Source organism: Triturus cristatus, chromosome 3_2 (assembly GCF_964204655.1).
Source record: "Triturus cristatus chromosome 3_2, aTriCri1.1, whole genome shotgun sequence".
Lineage (NCBI taxonomy): Eukaryota > Metazoa > Chordata > Amphibia > Caudata > Salamandridae > Triturus > Triturus cristatus.
This window is the reverse complement of record NC_140584.1, coordinates 517,660,037-517,681,541: the sequence shown is the minus strand read 5'-3', so window position 1 is coordinate 517,681,541 and position 21,505 is coordinate 517,660,037. Positions and strand designations below refer to the sequence as shown.

At 40.8% G+C, this 21,505-nt stretch overlaps 1 protein-coding gene across 5 annotated transcripts in view; it reads right to left on the bottom strand.

Annotated features, from left to right (window-relative positions):
* The window catches only part of BMAL1 (basic helix-loop-helix ARNT like 1), a 503,136-nt gene that overhangs the window by 199,875 nt on the left and 281,756 nt on the right, over positions 1–21,505 (bottom strand). The window lies entirely within an intron of this gene.

The window sequence follows — 21,505 nt, the reverse complement described above, 5'->3', positions numbered from 1 at the left end:
ATAACAGCAAGGGCCATGAGTTTAAATCAGGAAGAGTGCCTTAAAGTTGCTAGTTCAACAGATAGTGAAAAACAACAGTAACGTATTTTACTACATTCATAATAATTTGAAGGCCAGCCCCACTCAGCACATCACCAGGGGACTTCCCTTTCTAATAAAAAAGGTCTAGGCCACCGATGAAGCATGATTTTAGCGAAATAATCTAGCTTCATCAAACCTGCTCATAACCATGTTATTAACAAAACAATGACTAATGGTGTGACTTTTAACATTATCGTACATGGAGATATTTGAAAATACGACGTGAAATTGTGGAAAGATGGCTGAACATGTTTGAATAAATAGTTTATTTAGCCGCAATACTTAACATCCTGGAAGCTGAAAGCATGAAAAACTCAATGAAATGTTTTTACAAAATTTTGGGAGCGAGACTTGAGTAATTATGCATTTAGAATTATGCACGTAGAAATATGAAATAGTAAATATATGGCAAAAATGATTCGTGAAATGTTTATTCTATCTTTATAACAAGAGAAAATAAATCCTATTAATAGTTTGATTAATTGGAAAGTTAGATTATGCTTATAGATTTAGTTAGAAATAATGAATCCTTATTTCTTATTATTTTAGGAGTTACAATCTTTTTCTGAAATATTAATGCGTGTGTTTTATTTTTCCTATGTTTTCTCAGAAGGCCTCAAACCCTGCTAGATTTATTTTCGTTTCCTCCCATAGACCATAGAAGAATGTATTTTGTCCTTGATTATTTCTAAAAAGCTGATTTATTTGTTTGACTGTGTGTAGTGTATCACTATGTTTCCCTTTCCTTATGATTATAGTATTTCTTGTGTCAACTAATGTTGCAAGGTGATCTGGAAGTGCACACAAGGACATGGAAAAGGAATACAATTTTTCTTCCTGCTTCCGAAGGCGATGATGACATCTATTCTAACAAAGAACATAGACAACAAAATCTGGATGAACTAATTGAGACGATGATCACCTCATCTTTTGGACCAATTGAATTGCGTGAAATTTATAAAATCGTACCTTTAAGCAGATAGAACTTTTTAGCATTTGGGTATAATTATTACAGTGAGAAAAGAACTTAGCAGTAGCTGTTTCTATGAGAAGAGAGCTTTGCTGCTGTACTCTCTATGCTACTCTGGCTGTCTGTGTGAGATTATTTTTTTATCTACTTTGCACATCATTGGCTGATGATGTTGCTTAAGCTATACCCATTCGGCCGAAGTGTTAGATACCTCTGATTATTGCACGCTGTGCATTAGTATTTCTCTGTTTCTATGCTTGTATGAAAATACAAAGTGCATACTGATGTTGCAATGAAATATTTATTTTTTCCCTCTCCCTCTCTCCCCTTTCAATGCTGTTATTATTTGATGTATTTGTAATGAACTGTATTTCTTATTGTGTACTTACCTGTAACAACGAAATATCCCTGAATTTATCATTCTTATGTATGTGTGAATTTGACCATTCATATTATGAAACAATAGATAAAAGTGACTTGATAAGTATTCTGAGTTTATCTTTATTAGTGAGTTTTTGGATATAATGTATATTGTGATTACTGTTGTTGGACAGTCTTTTCCTTCATTATAGGTCCTCATGAGGAAAGTAGCATCCGTCTCTTATTATCGGGTCCCTTTTGGCTCTACCAAAGATCTATTGAAGGACCTGATATATGTAAGAGGTTATTGAGATTACATGGAGCCGAAACTTTAGTTATAGAGGAAAATCCTATTAACAATATAGTAGGGTTAATGTGTATGATTATAAAAATTACACCGCTTCTGCTGCAGTATCACAAAAGATGAGGTAATGATTTGTGTATGTTGCCACACAGACAACAGGATTTCATATAGTGAATGTAAGCTTTACCTGCATGTCTGAACTCTTATATAGGTATGCACAGCATGCCAATACAGATACAGTGGTATCACGTTGATTTGGTCAGAGAACTGGAGAGGTAGTTGGTTGACTTTTTTTCATCAAAAATGTCCTCAATTTATTTAGAATATTTTTTGAGTTCATCTCCTTAGTGTTCCTCACAAAGGACAGAGCTTTTAACTGATTTGTCTCTACCAATGTAATCCCATAACATTTACAGCTGTAAAATGTGAAGCAATTTTGAATTAACCAGTCCAAGGGTGAAACCTAGAGTGACTTGTTGAAAGTGCTTGACACATATTTGCTTCAAGAGAAGTTTCCTTAGCATAACTCATTGTGCAGCAACAAACCAGGAATTGGGAAATGAGTTTTATTGATGGTTATTGTAGCTAACAACCAAGTCTAATCTCTCAGTGATGGAATTCAGTAGATAAAAGAGTTGCTTCAATAGATTGCACTGTGCTTTATCCAACCATGGATCTAACTTCCCTGGAAAAGCGATCCTACCATAATCAATGAACAGCAGTTATTTAGTGTTTATAACTGAAAGGAGTGGATTAATGGTGAGGGATCCAAGGATTAACAATGAAATTGTAAATAAATTATCTGGTGTGTTGCTGGAATGATGTTTTGAGTCCACCCAAGCATATTGTTTCTTTATCAGGAGTTTAGCGTAATATGTGGCTTCAACATAAAGCAGTGCAATCATTCTATAGTTACATGCTTTTGTGGCATCACTTTTTTATGGCCTGATTCAACAGCGCAGCTGTCGCTAGACAATTATGTGGGCATCACTAGAGAGGGGGAGTGGCTCCACCCACATGCTGGGAGCTAAGAGTACATGTTTTGATCCGGCAGAATTTGTGTGCTTCCAAAAAAAAGTGTTCAGCCTCCACATAGCTGTGATCATTTTGTTTATCTATCCAGCTGCTTGAGGATGAATTATCAGGGGCACACACATGACACTAATGCCATTAAAGTGCCTTAGATAACTAGATAATGTATGGTGTTTTCTCTGCCAGCAGCACAGATGGGAGGAGGGTAGTCATTAACCTATATGAATGTTTAGGTCTGGCTTCACAATGCAACTGCCACCTGACCTTTTTACCTATACCAATATTATTTTACAGTTGTTTGCTTCCACCCAAATACATATAAATTCCCATGCTATTTACATATATTACTTCAGATTACCATACAACATTACTTTAAATCCAGACCTATTGACATTCTTAATGCTTATGTATTGAATTTCATATAGATCCTTGTCAAGAGTGTGGGACCATCTAGGTTTCTAGGGCACTCTAGTACAAGGTGGAGAGAATAGAAGCCCACATGTCGATTTTAGACTTAAAAAGAATGTTAGGAATGCCATTAGGGCCTGGGGCATCATCTGATCTAGAGGTTTTAATGATGTTCAAAATTGTGGTACAAACTACAGAAGCTCCAGCTTGAGATATGGCATCAGGGGAGTTACACCGGGCTGCAATGTCAACAAACTGCCTCACAATGTGGGCAATCCGACCTTGTTCGGAGATGGAATTACCCAACGTGCTTGGATAACTGGGGACAAGGGAATTTATGAAATTTCAATTTTTTGGGGGGCAGCCTGATTTCCAGATTTGTGTAATTTTTTGTAATTGTCTTTCAGTGTAGGCCCTTTTAGCCTCCTAAACCCGTTGTTAATAACATTTTCTTGAGCTTCTAACCTCAGCCATTGCTGCTAAGTTAACAGATAGACTTTTAATTTTTCTGAGCCCTATTTAAGAATTTTTTGTTGTTGTTTTAAACAAAGGTTTGTGCGTTAGGCCTCATAGAGATAAGAGAATTTTGCTGTTAAGCGGCATTTTGTTTATGAGAAACATTTGCTTTGTAATTTGTTACTATATAGTACAACAATCTATTTGTGATGTCTCCTGCTGAGAAATGTGCTGGTCTGAAGGGGTGCAAGAGTCTCAAGTAAGCTATTTGTTCGTTATATCTGCTGTTACACTGGACAAAGAAATTAGTGTTAGCTATTGGGCTATTGGGCGACGTTGGGACTGCTAATTGCCTTAAATATCTAGGGCCCGATACAAAAAGGTAAACTGAGACAGAAGTCTAACTTTACGAGTAGTAAATGCCCTTTGTGAATACCGAAAGTCGTAAATTTTGACTTTCGTCTCAGTTTAATTTGTAAATCAGACCCCTAGAGCCTAAGAGGCAGGCATGTAAAGTGCACCTGTTAGGCTGCGTGATCACTCTCTTGTAATAATTTCAAAGGAAAAAAAAAATTGAAGTGTTCCATTGAAACAAAAGTGTAATTGAGCACTGCATTACGCTGAGTGTGTGTGTATTTTATGGGGATTTCTGCAGGTAGCCTTCATTTCAAAAAGTGAAAGGTGCAGGGTCCTTAGCATGTTATACCCTTGTGTGGGGACAGTCTCTATGCGCATTGCAAACAGCGCCAGGATACCCTTTCGGGTGGTAGTGCGCTTTACAAATCTGCATAACATAACATGAAATACATATGTATACATACTGGCTCTTCCATTTAGGTGTGCCTCAGGTTTAGATTATGGTTGCCCTTTAAAATAGTGCAAAGTTAGTAGCATGTTAAATGCATCATCAGTTTTCCAATGGTGTTTGACTTATTTCCAAGAAGAAGGTATAGGTTTAAAAAAGGATCTGACAAAAAGGCTTCATATACTGACCCACTTAAACTCTAAAGCTTGAATACTTTCAGATGCTAAATCAATGTAATTTGTTACACAACCAAAGGATTTTTATACATAGACAGTGAGACTACCTTTCACTCCACCTCTGCCATTCACTTTACCGGCATTCATACAGTAGGTAGGACAGCCCAAAAGGGGCAATGAATTATAGAAGGTATCCTACTGTGATCAGTTTTGAGGCCACTCTACCCCATGTTACAAATGTATCTCTGTGAGTTCAAATACAATTGGCTGCTTCGAGATTTGCCAACATTACCTGTGTTGACTCCTTCCCTGGTAGAATAGCACTGTTTATTATGTTAGGTTATGTGTATTTGTAAAGTGAACTATCACCCGTGAGTGCATCCTGGTGCTGAGCAGGTGCATGTGCTAAGCCCTGTCTATGGTAGGTTGGTTAATTGAAAAGCCAGGACTTCGGCTTCCTGCCGAATTCAAGAAGAGAATAGGAGGCTCTGATGTGGTTGGAAACCTGTTTTCATGTTTTAGGAGCGATGTAACACAACAACCGCCCTCTTGATCTGGGTCTGTGTATGCGTGGGGTGTGTGCAAGTAGGACTCCTGAGAAATAGAGGTGTCTGGGTGGTTGGTGGAAGGAGATGAAACTGTTCAGTTGGGTGGGGTTCAGTTGTGTAGTTTCTAGAATGGGTGTGTAAGGAGTTCGAAATGAGCATGTTTGTGGATCAGATACCACTAGAGCTCCCTGAGTTGCAGTGCAATGTGAGTTTTGTGTGGGAGGTTGTGGATGAGCCTGGCTGCCGAGTTCTGGATGGTTTGTAGTCTTCTAGTCAGTTGATTGAAGATCCAGGCAAAGAGGGAATTCCCGTAGTCTAACTTTCTGGTGAACAGAGAATGAGTGACAGCTTTTCTAGTTTTGCTTGGGAGTCATTTAAAGATCTTCCTCAACATCTTCAGGGTGTTGAAGCAGGATATAGTGATGATATTGACTTGTGCAGTCATGTCCAGTTTGTTGTTGATGATTATTCCGAGGTTCCAGGTATGGGTGTGTGTACAAGTTTGGCCGAACACCAGTTGGAGTACCATGGTGAGGTGTTTTTGCCAAAGATCACTACTTCTGTTTTGTAGGTGTTGAGCTTGAGAAGGTTGGCTTTCATTCAGATAGCTACTTTGGACATTCAGGTGGTGAACTTGTTTCTTGTGTTGGGAGATCTTGTCCGACAGGGAGAGTATGAGTTGGTGTCATCATCCAAGGAAGATGTGGAGGTCATGTGTGCGGATGATTCTGGCCAGAGGGATCGTGTATGCGTAGAAGATGGTGGGTCCGAGCGATGAACTTCGAGGCACTCCGCAGATTAGTTTGTGGGCTTCCAAGGAGTAGGGTGCCAGACTGAGAGCTTGTGTTCTATTAGTTAAGAAGGATCAGATCCAGAGTAGTACGGGTCCTTGGATACCAATTTCATGCAAGTGCCTGATTACGATGTGGTGTGAGACCATGTCAAATGCTACAGAGAAGTGCAGGAGAATAAGGTCTGCCATTTCTCCTTTGTCAAGGATTATGCTGATGTCGTCTCTGGCAGAAAATCAGGAGTCCTTTGATGAAGGCGGGGTGGGGGCAAAGGTCAGATGGGTCCCCCGAGTGGATGGTCTTTATGGAAACAGTGATTTGGACTCTAGAGACAGCAGGCCACAAGATTAGGGTTCGATCTTCGGTTGTGACGGAAGGTTTACTTGTGGAGGTGTTGGGGTCTGGTTGAGGGTCAAAGTTACTGTATATGGAGGTGATTTTGTTACAGAAGATTCTGTGAGCTTGTTGCGAAGGTGAGTAGGTGATGTTGCTGGAAGTGGCAGGAGGCGTGGTGAAATCTTTGATGATGGAAAAGATTTCATTACTGATTTAAGTGCTGGTGTCGATGTGATCTGCAAGAGCTGTGCACTTAGTGTCGGTATCTGCTAGTGGTAGTGTATTGAGGCTGATTTGAAAAGGTCTTTATCTGTGGTGTCTAGACTTGTTCTCCATTTGCACTCTAGTTGCTTGCAGTAGCATTTCATCAACCTGAGTAGCATGGGGTGTTCCAGCTGTGAGATTTTTGATGGTTTTAAGCAAGTTGCCTAGCGTGTTTGAGCTGGTGTGTGGCACCGGTGTTGTGGTGAGTTATATATCAACTTCCTACCTTGTTATTTGTGTTCAAAATTCGCATCTCATGAGAGTAAAGTAATTTAAGAATGTTGCCTCCATTTAGTATATCATGCTGTGACCCCTTGAAATATTTTCTGGTGTTAGAAGGAGAGAGTGGTTATGTTCTTCCATTTTTGAGGCATGCATATCAGGCTGTTCATAACGTGAAGCAGTTTCAAATTGCTTGTCAAAAGCTACTTGAACATCATCATCGGTTTGGCACATAGCAGGAAGATCCGGATTGCTTTCATCCCTAAAAGGAGTACTGGACTAAAAATGTAAACTGGAGTTAGTATTGACTGCGTTTAAGAGAGTAGTCGAGTTATTTCTTAGGGTCTGATTGTCGTGATCATTAAGAGAGTCTGCAAGCGTTGTCCCTATTCTAGTGTATGAAGATGCAACAGAGATTTCTATGTCTTTAGTACCAGATAAAGTGTATGCAGTTTGAGATTTGGTTGGATAACATACTGTGTTCTGTTATTGCTGCTGGTTCAGGTAGTTAAACTGTGTTGCTAGAGACAGTTTCATGAGCTGGCTGGCCCCTTCTTTCGAACAAAAGAGCAAGATCCATTAAAGACACCATTGTATCCACCAGACCCACACCCCCTCCTAGACCTATGAACACGGTCCTGAACGCCTGGGGTCTTCCAAGTATCAAAGGGCACTTCCCTTGCGGAAGTTGCAGCGTCTGCCACATCACTGAAATGACTAAGTACCTAAACTTAGAACCTGGAAAAATATGGGAACTACGTAAACACACCAACTGCAACACAGTACAGGTTGTCTACCGGATAATTTGCCCGTGTAACCTCACTTACATTGGTATGACCACCCGCAAAATCAAAACCAGGATTTGTGAACATCGCAGTACGATACGCTGCAAGAAAAACACCAACAAAAATTACTAACCACTTTCTGGAAAAAGGCCACACGACCAACGACATGAGATGGGTCGTCCTGGAAGCTCTGGACCCCAACCTGCCATACATCCAGAACCGTCTTTTGGAGCAAGAACAAAGATGGATATATCGCCTGTCAAGCCATATCATTGGCTTGAACGACAATAGCCCCTGGAATAGCCTAAGAAGATCATAAATCTGCCACCCCCAGTCTTTAATTTGAATATTTAATTTTTAATTTGTAACCTGCATTGCATAGGTTCTACATCTTAGGCGCTTAGGCCACAACCATTCAGGGCTTCCAGTCTATATCGACTCACAGCCCCGTTTTTCCCATGCTCTCTTTGCCATACACCGCCCTTTTTAATCAGTTGCCATGACTTTACGAGCAGCTCGAGCCTTCAGAACTGCCAGCACTCTCTGCGCACGCGCGCACCGGGGCTGCCATTCATTTTCCAAGCGCATGCGCGCCATTCAAACACTCCCCCACCGCACATGCGCTAACACCACTTCCCCATTACACGCCCACTGGCCAGCCTGCTCGTACTCCATGGAGTTCCGCAGTACTTAGTCTCCGTACTCAGCGGGCCCCACACCATCCGGGACCACGGGAGACCGCAATAGGTGTAAGGCGGGTGCAGCACTTCTACCAAGTAAGGTGGCGTGCTTCAGTTCCCATGAGGGATCCCTATGCTTTTCCTCGACTTCGCATCCCTCACGTTTGTCACTTCTCTCCCTACAGAGTCTGTTTGAGGAGCACACTCCTCCCGTACCCCGACCAGCGATCTAGCTCAGCCATAGTGTAAATATGCTTTCTTCAACCATAGCGCTGCGTACAGGAGCAACGCCGCTCCACTTGCTCATTTTTAACTACCTAAAACCCTGATTGACATAGCTACACGCTCCGCAACTCGGCTCCCGCCAGCTTTGACATAAATGCGCTCATTCAACATTGGGTTTCACACTGTGAGTAGGCTCCATATTGATTGATGCCACCCCGCGTTTCACTGTGTCTTAATATTCCTTTTAATGTCCTTCACTCACAAGGCATCTAGCATGCAAACAATTCTCCACCACAACGTTTTTCAACATGCGATATGCCTTGAATGCAGCCACATGGACGATCTCTTAACAGAGATGTTTGGTTTGTCATAGCATTTTAATATTGTCTTAGACAAACCATTCGCTTCTCAGCATGCAATATTATCACTGTATGCTCTATATGCGGCCACAGCTACGATCTCTTGACAGAGTTGTTTGGTTCATCACAGCACCTAAGATTGCATTTTATAATTGCTGAAATGCTCGGCACCCATGTGTCAGATGTATACATGTTTTGTGCTGTCTCTTTCTCTCCCACATGTCTTTTTCGCTGCGGTGTCCGCAAGTTTGCAGACACCGGTTCCACACAACCTTAGCGAGTGTGTAGGTATAAATATCTTTTTATTTTTTTCACTTCTCACGTGGCACTACCCACTTTGCCACTCACCACTTTCACTGGTCCTGACGAAAGCCCCACATACATCTCCATGCGGGCTGAAACATGTAGACCCACCACACATACAACTATAAGATAATTACTTCTTTCGTAGTTGCATCACATATATAGTTTTTAATCATATCCTGAGCTGCCAGTAATAAAATTTAAACGGCAAAGATTCTCAGAGATATTTTTAAACCACATGACATCACACCTTTGCACCACACCAGCTCCGCTGTAACCAGGCGTCATAGCACAACCGGGGGGCATTCGGCCACCCAGTTGGGACCCCAATGATGAAGCATGACACCAACCAGGTTGGTGTGTGAGGGGTCTTTTAACCAACCCAGTGGGTTCCCAAACACTGTCTCACAGTGACCGCACCATACTTACTTGGGTTCATCCACCATTGACAAAACATACTGGGCCAAATAAGACCCAGACTTTTTTTGACGTATTGAGGACCTTATCACGTTACTTTGTACCAAAGACATTTCTGCGTTGGTCGTTGTGAGGTATGTCACAATACTTCTGAAGGGGGAGGGGGGGGGCGGGGGCGGGGGGGGGGTCAATGTCTGCTGATAAATCACAGTCACTAGTAACTGACACCTCTGTTTTGGTGCAGGCAGCATCAATTCTGCTTTGATAGATTTATAAGTGGAGCACAAAGCAATCACAGGAGGGCAAACGGAGTGTTACAGGAAGAGACGTGACTACAGGAAGGAGGCCAGCAATTATCTGAAGTATGACGACGCAGAGAAAAAAGAGCGAACAAGGCTGTGTAAAGGACAAGTGTGGCGGGCATGAGAGCGGCACTGCTTGAAGCCGAAATCATTTTGGTTCATGGGCCTGTCTTAGATTGCCTAGGAGTAGCTGGTGTAAAATGAAAGCCTCACCATCCCTATGGATTTATTTGCAGAACCAGTGAAGCTGGGGAGAAAGAAGATGTGGTGGTTGCAGAATGATATGGATTTTGTAAAGAGTGGGAACTGATGCTCAACCAGCACAGCTCTACCAACCTGGTCTTCTGCTGTAATTAGGTGTGTTTGATGCAGCTGGAATTTTTTGGATGGGCAGCATTAGTGTTAAAAGCCTCCCTGCCCTAACAGGCATATCGTTTGGGATCTTAGGTGTGAAAGGCAGCAAGAGATGAGATGGGCTTCAAGTTTCAATGCGAACAGCCTGCTAATTACAAGTATCAGATATACATGGCTAGCTAGCATGCAAGGCATCAGGCATGCAGGTGGGGCTTGCTTCCAGGGCATAGCTGCTCTAGCTGGCAGTTTTGTTACAGCTGGATCACTCGGTTGTCTTCTCCTATAGGTGGGGTCATAGAAGGGAGGATGGGAACATATTCAGCAGCACGAAAGAAACGTAGTGCTTTTATGCTCCTATTTTCTTGTAATTCGATATTATAAGCAAGTAGTGACAAATTTTCGTATTACTGGCTTGTCCCTAAATCGTACGGCGCCTTTAGTGAGAACATAAATTATAGTATTTTATATGGAGATACACTTATAAATGCTTACATGTCTTAGATGTTTATGGAATGCCTCTGATCAGTTATACATCATCAATTCATTGTTTGTAACGTAATTACCCTTCTGTATAATGTTTATTTTAAATGTTATAAATATGAACTTGACAATATCACAAGAATCATTTCCATAAAGAAAATACTTACCCCTAACTACAGACTTGTTGGACCTGGCCCTCTCTGCAAGTTCACACCAAACTTTTTTTGCCTAAATCCCTCCTGTTTCGCTGATTATTTTGTTGGCTTTAAGGCTCAGCGCTTTACCACTGCTAACCAATGCCAAAGTGCTCTCTCGCTATTAATATGATTCCATTGGACGACTACTGATTGGCACATTTAATTTACTTGTAAGTCCCTACTATAAGTACCCAGGGCTCGTGAATTAAATGCTACTAGTGGACCTGCAGCACTCATGCCACCCAATAAAGTAGCTCTTTAAAACAGGTCTGAGGCCCGCTATTGCAGCCTGTAGTGTACATTTAAACTGCCAAAATAAACCTTTTGCCAGGCCTAAACCTTCCATCATTTGTACTACTTATAAGTCACCCCAAAGGTAGGTCGTAAAAGCTTATAGAGCAACGTGCAGGGTACATGGTATTTAAAAAGTAGGACATGTGGGTTTAAGTTTTACATATCCTAAAGGTGAAAACTCCTTAAGTCGTTTTTCGCTACTGTAAGGCCTATCTCTCCCCTTGACTAATATTGGGTTACCCTACTACACTTAGAGATAACTTAAGTTTTCGGGCAGGTAGAGAAATGTTTACACCCAAATGAATTGTAATTTAAAATCCTCTGTAGTGGTAAAATTGGATTTTATGTCACAATTATGAAGGTGTCACTTTTAGAAAGTTGCAATTTTCTGTGCCTAAGCAAGTGTGACTTACTGCCAGTGCCAAATCACTAATTTGCTCTCCTGCAGTGGGATGTGTATTACCCCCATTGAGAACAAAGGGGGCTTAGATGTAACAGGATTGGGCATCTTGGAAGGATGGCTGGGGGTGGGGATTGTGCCCAGTCCTGAATTACACTTCAAAAGACCTAACCTGCAACACAAACAAGGACCTGACATTAGTCTTTTGTCACCCCAGACATTTGGGACCCAAACCCAGGAAGGGCAGGGAAGTAGGACAGATGTTGCCCCCCACACAAAGACTGCCACTGGGGATAAAGGTGGCTATACCTGCCAGCAATAGGATGTTTTTCCCAAAACCTTTTGCCTTCCCTCCCATTGTTTTGCTGAATTAGTTTGTGTTGGCTATAGGACTATGCACACTTCATTACTACTAACTAGTGATGAAGTGCCTGTGTCACTCCCTACAACATGATCAAATTAGCTTACTCCTGATCAGCATATTTCATTTACTTTTAAGTCCCTAGTAAAGCGCTATACCATATACCCAGGGCCGGTAAATTAATTATTGTGCCACCCACTTAAGTAGCCCCTGAAAACATGCCTCAGACATGCCACTGCAGACTGTGTGTAGTTTTACACTGCCAATTCGACCTGTCAAAATAAACCCCTTGTCAGGTCTAAAACTCTCTTTTTAATACATATAAGCTACCCCTAAAGTAGGCCCTTAACAGCCCATAGGTCAGGGTGCATGTATTTAAAAAGTTGGACATTTACTTTTAAGTTTATTATGTCATGGTAGTCAAATATCCACAAATTCGTTTTTTACAACTGTGACGCCTACTTCTCCGATAGGATACTATTGAGTTACCTTAATACATGTAATAAGTAAAAACATAGATTTGGGAGCAGGTAGACATGTCATGTTGGTCATGTTGGTTGTCTAAGGGATTGTAGTATAAAATCCTATTTAATGGTAAAGTCAGAGTTTAAGTCACAATTTTGAAAATGACACCTTTGGAAAGTTGGCATTTTCTTGTCCTAATCATTTGGTGCCTGCAGCTTATTTCATAGTTCACAAGATTAGGTGTAGTTGGCCTTTGTGTATTCCTCCCGGACAGTCACAGAATAGTGGGGTTGGGTGTAGGCAGGATGGGCTATCCTGAAAGGATGGGAATGTTATAACTGTGCGCTGCCCCACTTGCAGTTTAAGGAATCTGTGTTGGCTCACACACAAATAACTTCACACTAGACCTTTGTGCCCTCAGACATCCTAGGATCAGGGCAGAGAGGAAGGAAATTTCAACATCAACTGTTGGGGGGAGGGGGACTCTAAAAGTTTCTTCCACTTCAAAGGTGGCCCGCATAAAACATTAGGACCTCAGAGTCTCTCTTCCATTCACTTCTGGACCTGAAGAGGACTCTCAGAGGACTGCCCTATTTCTTGAGGCTGCTATGTACTTCAAAGGCCTGCCCTATTGCACCAAGAGGTCTGCCTTGCTGCCTGAAGCCTGCCCTGTGCCTTCAAATGACTGCCCTGCGGCTTGAGACCTGTTTTTCTGCCTGAACCCAGGACTACTGGAGTGACTCCAAGTGCTAGTTGTCTGACCTCTTGATCAGAGCCTCAGGGACAGAAAAGGCTCAACCATCTTGAATCCATTCTTGCACCCAGCCTGAGTGTGTCCTGACCATCCAAGTAGCGCACCTCCAGTCCTGGACCCTTGGAACTGGTGCTAAAAGTGCCCCAAAACCGCAAGTCCAAACCTTGGGATTTAGAAACTTTTTACCAGAAAGTGCTCTGAGTACCAAGAGGAGACTGAGACCCACCTGCTCACCGATTTGCCCAAGGTGCATCGCCGATTGGGCTGATTTCACAGCAGCTCCTGCTACGTTCTTCTCTGTAGCAGCAAATCCTGTTCAGTGGCCCCTCACATAATGGGTATCTGGCCTCGTGGATCCCTTGGTGGCCACAGCCTGCAGCTTCGTTCTGCTAGAGATTTTCGACCTTCAAAAAAGAGACTAATTCCAAATGTAGAAATCGTCACAGCAACTTTGTCCAGCGGCACCCTGATGCCGCATCCTTCTAGGACACCACTGGCTGCCTTGCTCCGCTGAACTTTACCTTCCTAGACACTTTTTCTCAAAAGTTCTTCCAAGTCCGAAGATAAGCAGAGACTGGGCCCAATTAACTTTGTGTATCTGAACCGCGCTTTGATCTTTATGTGGCTATTTTCCACTTTAAACATTAAACATTCATGACTCCTTTTCTACTGATTGGATTTTTGTCAAATAATTAATTATGTTTTACACAACTTTCTCTACATTAGTATGGGATTTTTTTTCATTTTTACTTTATTACAGTTTAAGTACTGCATAAATACTTTACACGTTGCCTCTAGGTAAGCCTCACTGCGTTTGTGCCAAGCTCCCAGAGGGTTAAGCACAGGTTAATTTAGTGACTTTGTGGTTCACCCTGACAAGAATTAGGTATATTATTTGAATGGGGCTTCTACCCTTCCCAACTAATAACCTAACTTCTTACAAGACTAGTAGGCATACTTAGTTATTTTTTATGGAACTCAATGTTCCTCATATTCCTATTTTTATTTTTTGCTCTTTTTTTCTGCATGTATATTCACAAACATTTTGAAACGAAAGGAGTGCTTATGCCCCTTTCCAAATACCTGGTTTAACAAACCAAAAACACTTTCAAAACATTGTCAATGTGTAATGTTGGTCACAGATACATGCTATTTTCTGGGATTAAATAGACGCAGAAACACTATTCCAATTTTGACAGAGTAGGAAATGAACTTTTTTGCACAGCTCTTCCATTTTCTGACAGAAATATCGGCATTTCTGGACACTGAAAGGGGGTTTTACCCGTCCCAGTGTGTATGCTCTACTCCAATACATCCAAGAGTTGTTCCTGAGGATTCATATAAACACAATTTTTCATTTGAAGAGAAGGTTAAGAGAGACTGATGCTAGTAGACCTTAACGTGGAGACTGAATTACAATTAAACATAAGTTACTTATATTGTAAAACTAAACACTTTTAAACTAAACACAGATTTTGTTGTAAAACAAATGTTCTTGGTCCTTGCTTAAACCAGTGAATGGTGTGCCGAACAATTATATCAATTGAGCAGCAAATTGACAGACGTAATGTTTGGCTACAGCAGTAATCTGGTAATGTGAAAATGTCAGGAGTAACTGATGTCTCGCACGATCTGACAAAGTTCTTAGGGCGAAAGGCAGTCTAAATTCAGTCAGCATTTTAATGTACTATTGCAATATATATTTGGATCTTCATCAGTGCGGGGGTTCAAAAAGACAACTGGGGTAGAACGTCTGGAAATACTATTAATTCGAAAAGAGTTTGTCAAATGAAAATGAAAATGTCCAACATGAAAGTAGAAGGACATAGCTTCATTAGACAGTAATGATCACTATGGGTCTAGTGTGCCTGAAAGGAATGAGACCCAGAAATTCAGTTTAGGAGGGGAAGGTATCATAGTGGTAAAAGAAAAACACTTACCACAAAAAGGGCATGGCAATGTTGTGCTGAAACAGAAAATTGAAGGTATCAAAAACAGAGTGACAAGTTGTCTTTGTTGCCCTATTTGCAATGAAGCTTCTTGCCACTGTTGTTGTCACTGTTGTTGCGAAGTATCTTAAAACTGATCAACTCAGAAGAAACACTCTCAAAAGGTGCAGGGGCACATAAAAGCAAATTGGGTTAGAGCGTGTGCAAATGTTGGGGATGTGCAAGGTGGCCAGTAAGCACAGAAGCCTAGGAAATCTAACTTGAGTTAAAGCATGTTACAGTGCAGGTCTGCCAATAAAAGGTAGCAAGACATTAGGAATTATTGGTATACCCAGATGGAAAAACATTCAACTGCTTTCCTACAGGTGCATTTACAAGAATAGTATAAAATAGCAGTTGTCACTCAGAAGTAACTGATTCTAACTGATGTTGCCCATGAATCATGAGCGATAAGCATGATGAAACAAGAAAGGTGGTACAATATCCAAAATGGTGACACCCGGAGTGGAACGCACCAATTCTCGGAGGTTCTAAAACCTAAGTGTTTGAGCTCTCAAAATTACAAATAATGAAACTACACTACATTGGAAATAAATCAGAAACAAATGTTATCTAAAATATTGCTTCAAACGTGATTCATGAAAATCGTAAATATACCCATGCAGGAGAGCAGTCTCCGCATCAATAAAAAAAAGTCAATGCAAACAATCAGCATGTAAAATGTTGTCTTGCTACACCGTTAGGACACGAACAATCAGAATTGGCAGTGATATGCCCATAGATAGAGAGAAAACACAATGAAGCATTTTATCAAAGTAATTGCCAAGTTTGGAGGGAAGAGGTCATAGGAAATGATTCTTCCCTGACAAACGACTTCTGGGTACATAATATATCATTAGCGTGCTATTTATATATTCTAACTGATAATACCATAGTGAGAATGAAGCGTGGGATGCCCATGGGTCTGGCATCCCACTCTAATATGACTGATTTTTGGCAAAGTTGTATTACCTGTAACGTAGCGATAGTAGATATTATCGACTATAAGTTTTGCCCTCCTATTTTCCAGTTTCAGACTGAACCTTTTCATCGTCATATGACAAACTCTAGATAAGGTATTAACAAAATGTTTAATGTGCTAACATCACCATTTTCCAATTTTTCAGGGAACACACACACACACACACACAAGGGAAACTCAGGGGTGATTCCAGAAAGCTATACATTTCTGAAAATTAGACAAAATTACAAATTCAGCAAGGAGTCATTTGTGTGTAGACTGCTCATGGTTTTCCTAAAGACACTAATTGCTGGAATAAAAAAAAGAAAAGTGGTGAAAAGCAGAAATAGGAAATGTCATCTGTATTTTTTTTGTCCCAATGGCCAATATACAAAAGTAATCTACCATTACGTCGATCAGAGCCTTCTGGTCGCAGGGATATCAGTGTTTTTTGGTTGTCCAAAAAGCATACAATGCCCATAACCAAAAGCTGAGTTGCAGCTTATAATAATATTTCATTGTGTACCTACCACACATCAATTCATATTGTAAACTCTAATGAATGAACAAATTGTATGAAGGAAACCTCTGCATATTTTAAATGTGCCCAATATACTAAGTTTAGGGCCAGTGGTTATTTATACAGCTCAGAATCACCTGATAGTGTAGGTTACTTCAAATTCAGAGGGAATGTTTCAAAACGTGCTCTAAATTCATGCATTTTCTTCATCTTTCTGTGTAGGGAAAGTTCCGGCATCTGGGGGGTGCCACAAAATTCCTACCTCCCAGTTTTCCGAGACTTCGCCAGATAAAAAAAACAAGACCCCACTTGTGTGACTGGGCCTATCACCCATGACAGGAACAGACCAAAACTGTGACTATTTGAAGTCAATGTGGTCTTTGCTTGGTACCTGGATTGGTCTGTTTATGACTCAGGTAGTCTGCCCAGTCACACATGTGGGCACCGTTTTTATTAGAAAAAGTGATGGAACACGGGGTAGCAGGAATTGTGTGGATCGCCTCAGATTCTGCTAAATCTCCCATCTGGCCACCAGGAAGGGCAAGCAGGATGGTTAGGCCTGTAATGGGGTGGAATACAGCATGATTCCTGGAGGAGGCCACCCGAACACTTATGTTCGTTTTTTAAAAACAAAATAATATCCCTAATGTCTAGTGAATTTTATCCCATACCCCTGGAGGCAGACATTCCGCCAACGTGCCCACTGGGAGGTAGAAAGACTGTTATGCCTATTATGGGGTAAGGGCACTTCCTGATGCCTGGGTGGGCTGCCACATCCCTTCTTGCTTTGGAGTAATATACATATACCTGATATCTAGTGCGTTTTTTAACCTAATGAGGGCAGAATGGAGCTTCTTTTACAGCAGATCATACTGAAGCTCTCCATTAGCAGGACAAGATAAGTATAATTACAATACATGGGGGCATCAGGACGCATGAACCTATACTTTTCATATTGCTGTGGGAATAAGGTGGAAAGTTGAGACAACCAGGCCACACAAAGGGCCTCATGTAGGTAGCTAAATACCGGTCGGCAACGGCCGAAATTCGGTAAATATCCCGTTACCGACCGGTATTTAGCTATTTGGGATGTAGGAGGCATAATTCAGGATTCTGTAAAATACCGAATCGGTAAATACCGAATCCTGAATGTAGGGAGCACTCTAAAGAGTGCAAATTAGAATTAAGAATTCGTTATTTACCACCAAATACAGGTTGGTGATAAATAACGAATACCTTGCAAAACGCAATATTTTGCAGATGTAAGAGTGCCATGTGGCAGACATACATGCCCTTAGGGCATGTATGTGCGCCACATGTGCACACGTGCAAGAATTAGGGGTGCAACAGGGTGTCAATGTGACACCCTGCCACCCTTGTATATGCTCCCCCATTACCGAATCGGTATTTATTGAATCGGTAATGGTGACTGGCTTCCCATTGATTCCTATGGGCCTCCAGGCCCATAGATATCAATGGGAAGGTATGCCCCATTACCGAATCGGTAAATACCGATTCATATTTACCGAATTTTTCCGAATCGGTAAAATTTACCGATTCATTACCTACATCACATTTACCGATTCATAAATACCGAATCGGTAAAATTCGGTATTTATGAATCGGTAAATGTGTTGCTACCTACATATGGCCCAAAGACAAGTAATGTTTTCTGGAACTTTAAACCATATATCAATGGTAAGATTTGGATACCAGGACAAATTAAAGCAACTTTTCATAATTTCACTAGGCCCTCCTATCCAAAATTTACAAAATGCACAGTTTCTGTAGATATTTCGCTGTTGGAGGGAAAGTTGTACTTCATTTTAATAGGCCAACCCACAGGTTGGGAAGGGGACTTCAAGCAGATAAGATAGTCTTACACAACCTTAGAATACATTAAGAATAGTACTTTTTCAGATAGTTTTGACAGTAAGGCAGAGGAAGTAATAAAAAAATAGGGAAGGAGCACCTAAAACGTGCCGCTCCCATCACCTACAAATCAAACCACAGAGTACAAGTTGGAGAAGACTAGAAGAATACTGATGTCAGAGTACCTTTGTTTGCCTGAGAACGAACTTAGGAATTGTAGGCTGCTTTTTCTTGAACCCAATTTCTGAATGTGAATCTCAAAGGTGAAAAAGATGGTTTCATGAAGTCCACAGAGAGATAAAAGAAAGGAGACCATAGAAGAATCAGTAGGTGAGAGGGACTAGATTTCAGCTGAAACACTTCCTGAAGAGACTGGTTGAGATTATTATCCACAGCTATTTATCCCCTCGGACCATATAAACTGTCCCTGGAATTCAATTTTAGAAGTTTTAGGAGTTACTAGGAGGAAGATGTTTGGACTGCTCTAAAGTTGGGACTTGGAATGTTTCCAATGCCCAAAAAAACAAAATAAAGTTTTAGAAAAACACTTGGGGGCAAGACTTCCCGGTTAGTCCTGCTGGGAGTTTTGTGGAGCCCAGTCCAACTGCCGCACGTAGCCACTTCCTTAAGAAGGACCAAGAGTTTGCAAAAAAGACTTAGTCCTAACCTTTGAGAGGGGAGAAACGCAGCAAAGCGACCTTGACAGCTACAGATGTCAAACTTGTCCCATTTTAAGCTGCTCAAGGCTTCAGTAGACCTTTGAAATAAATAGATCTTGCTGCACTGAGCCTATCTCTGACAAAGAGTTTTGTATTGACCCGCTTGATTGTGACATGCTTCAATACCGGAGGCACTTATTTAGAGTTTGGCAGACAGGGGACTGTATGCCTTCTGTCAGCATAGCCCAGAAGGCTCAGTTGATAGAAAGCTTCCTCTGAAGGCCTTATAGTGTAGGTGCCTCTAGAGGAAGGCCAACTATCAAATTTCTTCCACCAAGCAGCTACCATGGTGCCTGGGTTGAGCAGAATTTGACATTGAACAAATTAATTGGAAATTATGTTTCAAATGGTTTTAATTATATATAGGAAAACATAATTACATTCTTTGCTAAAGGATTATGAAGCCGGGGCATATGGAGTTAGGTCGGAGGCGGAAGATAGTTCAGTTACAATTTCAAAAGTTTATTTTTATTATGAGTGTTCACAATTCTAGCAGAGTAGTATTGTGAGTGAGCTAAGTGAATCACTTACTTATATAATCTAAAGGAGATTCTATATTTGCTATTTTTGTTTGGGCTATAGTCACGTCACTACCAGTGTTAAACTGTTGTAATGGCATCTTTGCACGCAAAGAGTTTTATTGAACCAAGAAGAGGTTTTGAAAGATAAGTATTTTAATGGTCTGCTCATTCACCCAGAGTGGAGTCCAGAGCAGTATTTTCAGAGGAAATCACCAAATCAAGCAAGTTGCCTGCAATAAGGGTGCCACTATTGATGAAGTATCGCTAGAAACAGGCTTGAACCAGGGAGATGAAATCGTGGCTGTTAGGTCTGAGAATTTTCCAGATGCAATATAGAATCTCCTCAAAAGATAGGAGTGATTAAGTCATTTGAAAAGAGGGAGAAACCTCTGTAAAATAACAAATGAAGAATGAAAGGTTGCTTATGGTCTTTGAATTAACTGAGAAAGAAAGAATAATGTGGGGTTCTGGGATATGTTGATAGCAACACATCAGAATTAGGGCCTGATTCACAGATCGGCAGATGGCTACTTCACTGCCGTGTTTCTCTCCTTTATGATCACAGGGAAAGACTGAAAAGCCTGGAGGTGTCGCTTCAACATGGCCCACCCTACACCATTTCTTTAACGAAGTTTAAAAAAAAGAATATTTAGCCTACAAACATTGCAGTCGGTCTAAAAAGGAAGGCAAGCATACAGTGATCAGAGGGTAAATAGCTCAGGGCTAGAGTGAAAATAAATAGGTGAAGGTTATAGGCAACTCTAGGGATGCAGAGCAGGCACTACCCCTGGCAGCCGTGGACAGGCTGCACACCTACAGCCGTGTTGCAAAGGCACTAAACATCAGGGAAATTAGGGCAGATGGGTGAAGTCAGCTGCTGAGGGCGGTGGGAACAAATGATAAAAGTAAAAGGCAAAAAAAGACAGAACAGGAGACCAGCTGTTTCTGTTTCTTGTTCCTATAGACATACCATCTGGTAAGGAGGAATTTCTCAAGGGGCATTGTGCTAAACGCTAGTCATTCAGAAGACTTTATGGGCTAATGGGTGCAGTGTGAGATGACAAAGTTCCGTGAAATTAACATAATAGAAATGTATTTATTTTATCAATCATAATGTGATCCACAAATACTTATTCATTTTTTATCCTTGCAAGTTCTTCTCTAATATGTCATGGAGTATTTAGCCTTGTAATAAAAAGATGTTTTTGTTATGTAATGAGCAGTTTTGGATTTGAAATTGTGGTAGTATTTTTTATTTTTCCATGCCAAATCATGTAAAATTAGTAAATATTGCTAATTGTACCAGAATAATTATTGGAATTGGTAATTGTAACTAAAGGATTTTTGGTTTAATATCCAAGTATAGATGTTCTTGTACTGTCAGATTACATGATAAATATATTACGTTATCAACTAAAAATGGAATTTTGGTAATTATGATTGTAAATAAACTTTCTCCTTACAGTCTTGAAAAAGCGACAGGCTTGGCAGAACACGTGTTGGCTGAATTACGTCATCAACATTAATTTGTGTGGGAGCTTATTTGTTTAATTTTTCTTTATCAGGTGACAATGTAGTATAGAATCATTGCAACTAATCATGAAGTACTTATAACTAAATGAATATGCTATAAGAATATATATTGTATCCAAACATAATTGCATACTGTAAAACACAATCAAAGTGACAAAATAAAGGTGTTCTAAAATGTTTAAACTGCATTCTGGATTTCAATAGTTGCCTCTTACAAATGTTTATTATTTATATTACATAAATGGTGAATGGTAGGGAAACC